The sequence below is a fragment of the Crocuta crocuta genome, unplaced genomic scaffold (assembly GCF_008692635.1).
Source record: "Crocuta crocuta isolate KB4526 unplaced genomic scaffold, BGI_CrCroc_1.0 scaffold415, whole genome shotgun sequence".
Taxonomy (NCBI): Eukaryota; Metazoa; Chordata; class Mammalia; order Carnivora; family Hyaenidae; genus Crocuta; species Crocuta crocuta.
This window is the reverse complement of record NW_027531525.1, coordinates 1,795,876-1,799,883: the sequence shown is the minus strand read 5'-3', so window position 1 is coordinate 1,799,883 and position 4,008 is coordinate 1,795,876.

Below are 4,008 nucleotides of genomic sequence, written 5' to 3'. Positions count from 1 at the left end.
CGTAGGAAACGACACCGTCCACCTAGCGACCCTGCCCAGAAACATGGAAGTCACTCCTCACATCCACCCAAACCCTCAAGTTCATCTAATGCACCGAGATCTCCCTCAAACCCGCTCCAGCCTTCCCCTGACCCAGGCACCATGGCCTCTGTCTGGATATTGTAGCACCTTCCTCAGTGGCCCTGCCCCTCTCCAGATCCTCCTTCCTGAAGCCTCTGATGCAGTTCCCCTCCAGCTTAAAGCCTTTCAGCAGACTCCCCAGGGCTCTTAGGCAAGTGAGGAGCACAAGGCACCCCTACTTCGCTTGCTGCGCATTGGACCTCCCCAGCTTTGCCCTCCCAGGGGCACCTTCTAGATTCCAGCCATCGGGACCCTTCTGTCCCTCAACACGCTGGGCGGCTCTCACTTCCTGGCCTGAGATCTCTGCCTGGAGCTCTGTCCCACACTCCCCACACCCATTCCCAGGTATGGTTCCCCTTACCCCTCGCTTCTCAGCCTACATGGTTCTTTACTCCAGGAAACCTCACAAAACTCCAAGTAGGGATGAGAGGTCTCTTCCATGTAGGATCATGCTTGTGCTTCCCCTTTCTTGGCACTCAAACTAACTGGTCTCTACACTGTGTGTTTTTCCTGGGTAACCTTCTCCAAACTCATGGCTTCAACCTATATGCTCATGACTTACATTTATATATCCCCATCCCAAATCTATCTCTAGAATTTTCAAGTCATCACTTGAACCCAACATCTCTACCTGGCTGTCCCACAGCTAGGATTCTTGTTGCAAGTGACAGGAAACTCTGTTTAAATCGTAAGCAAAGCAGGAATTTGTTGACTCGTATAACTGAACAGCCAAGGGACAACTTTAGCTTCAGCACAGCCAAGGGGATGGTGTCTTTCTAAATCCCTGGGCTGTCTCCACACTTCGGTGGATCTGCAGGTCTGAAGGTCTGTAGTGCACTGGTCAATGGAAGCCTGGACTGTGTATGTGACCCTAGAACTGGGGTGCAGCCCCACCCAAATTACAGAACCAAGAGTTGGGGAGAGTGGGTCAGATATCAGAGAGGGATCCTACAAATGCAAAGCACACACCCACGTAACGAACACAAATCTCAAACACAACATGTTTGAAACTGGACTCTATAGTAAACTCTGGAACCGTACAGGAGTCCGGGCACCAATGCACACACAATCAGAAATGCACATATAACTTTTTTTTTAAGTTTATTTATTTTGAGAGAAAGACAACACATGCACGTGGGCTGAGGAGGAGCAGGGAGAGAGAGGATCCCAAGCAGGCTTGGTGTAGTCAGCCTGATGTGGGCTCGATCCCATGAACTGCAAGATCAGGAACTGAGCCACAATCAAGAGTTGGACGCTCAACTGACTGAGCCACCCAGGAGCCCCTGAAAATCCACATATCATTTTTGACTCCCCCAAAACCTAATCACTAATAGCAAGAACCACAAATGCTCAGGGGGGTGGTATTAGCATCACACAGTGTTTGATGCAGATACTGGGACTCTATGCAATGGCAACAAGAGGTTGGTACAAAATTATTACAGAACCATATGTACTGCAGTTAGTTCTATGCACTTACGGTTTAAGATCTCATTTTTATGCCTGTTTACATTTCTCTTGGTGGCGCCACGTACAGTCTGTAAGTGTGTGTGTAAGTTTTATAAATTTTAACTCTTTTTTAATGGATTTCTGTATACTTTATGCAGTAATAAAATAGACTAGTATTTACATATATTTTATGCACTTGTGACATACCTCTTTCTTAATATTTTCAATATTTCAGCTATGCAGTTCATGAGTTTTTTCAAATTGTTGCAAATATCCAACAAAAAAAAATTTCTGATATATTTAACAAAAGAAATTCACATGTGGGGCGCCTGAGTGGCTCAGTCGGTTAAGCGTCCGACTTCGGCTCAGGTCATGATCTCACGGTTTGTGGGTTCGGGCCCCACGTTGGGCTCTGTGCTGACAGCTAGCTCAGAGCCTGTTTCAGATTCTGTGTCTCCTTCTCTCTCTGGCCCTCCCCTTCTCATGCTGTCTCTCTCTCAGAAATAAATAAAACATTAAAAAAAAAAAAAAGAAAGAAATTCACATGTAAGTGGACCCACACAGTGCAAACCTGTGTTGTTCAAGGCTCAACTCTACATCTTCCTCCCAGAACCCAATCTTGCTGTTTCATGCCTGATTTCGGTGAATGACACCACCATCCACCCAACTGTCCAAACCGGGAACCCAGAGGTAAGCCTAGACTTATCATCCTCACAACTGCATCCAATCATCATATCTTGGGTTTTACTTCCGGCATATGCATCTCCTCCTCTTCACTCTCGTTGCTTTATTTCAGACTTTCTTGTAACTGACTCATGTAACCATCTCCCTATTCTCTGTAATAAAAAATAAAAAAATAAATTAAAAAAAAAAAAGCTGCTGACTGATGGCCAGAGAGCCACTAATGTACAAGGCTAATGGATAACCCTGGAGGAGTCCCCGTAAGTGAAATCATGTATTCACTAAGAACGTATTTGTGGTTGTTCCCAAACCTGTTTATATCATTATACTTGTTCCTTGTAGCCTGCAATTTAATTAAGTAGTCTATAAACCAATAAAATATGGGCATAGATAGTTGTTTTGTGAAGGCCAAATTAAATTCTTTTCAAAGACTTGATTAGGGAAATTCACTGAAGATCACTGTAGTTGATGTAGTTGTATCTGAGACAACTGTAAAGAAATGAGGGAAAAAACCTGGTGAAAATCTAGAAGCATCTTTCACTCAGATTGCCCCATAAGTATCTTTATAGTCTCCATTAAAGGAAAAGAAAACAACTGGGGCGCCTGGGTGGCTCAGCCAGTTAAGCGTCCAACTTCGGCTCAGGTCATGATCTCACTGCTGGTGGGTTGGAGCCCCTCATCCGGCTCTGTGCTGACAGCTCAGAGCCTGCTTTGGATTCTGTGTCTCCCTCTCTCTCTGCCCCTCCCCAACTCGCACCCTCTATAAGTGAATACAGTCATGCAAATATATAAAGATGGTGAAGCTGGGCATTCCACCAATTCATGGCCCAGTTCCAGTGTTGAGGGAGAGGCTCTTTCCCCGCCCACAGCACCTCAAGAAGACTTCGGTGCTTCACGGCCCCACCCACCTCACAAGGACCCTATTGTGCTGTCCATGAACCCGGTGAGAGATGTGCTGGGAATTCAGGCAGAAAGACAGTGGGCGGGGACCGTACCTGTGTTGGGGCAGTGATAACTCGTGCTTTGTTTCTCTGCCCTCTTTCATCCCCCAAATCTCCCCAAGTCACCGTGGAGAAAGCATTGCTGCATGACTGCAGCCAAGACAAGAAAGGCAAGTCTGTCTGGCTGGGAACTGGGTTCTGAGTGATCCCAGGCCCCTGTGAGCACCGGTTGTGAGGGCAGAGAAGCAGTGGTAATCCTGAACCCAAGCCCTACCTCTCTAGGCTAAGAACCTTCATAGAGAGAAGTGCTCCTGTTACCAGATACGTATTTTATGCCCACAGTGACTCAGTGTCAACACTGACATGACCCATGATCTGCGGAGTCACCAGGGAATGCAAAACAAAGACAATGACACAGGAACATTGCAAGTCCAGTCCATAAAGAAATTAACTTCTGGAAGAGGGAGAAGGCAAATGTGTGAGTCAGGGAAATTAGTAGTAACCAGACAGCAGGGGCTGCTTCATCAATGCTCGGTCACCTGCTCCCTGTGTCCTCACCACTAAACCTCTTCAAGCCGCTTGCAGTCTGGCTGCTCTCTCTTCCCAGGGTTCAAAGTGCTTTCCCCGGGGCCAGACAAGCCCTTACTGTATTAGCAAATTCAACAGCCAGCTCTCCACCTTCACAGTCCTCAACTCCAGCACTGTGGGGCATTGGTGACCGCTGCCATGTCAACAGAAGCCAGCCCCTCCGCAGATCCTCACCACACCACACCCTGCAGTCTTCCCCCCCCCCCCCCCCCCCCCACCCCCCCCGGGGGGG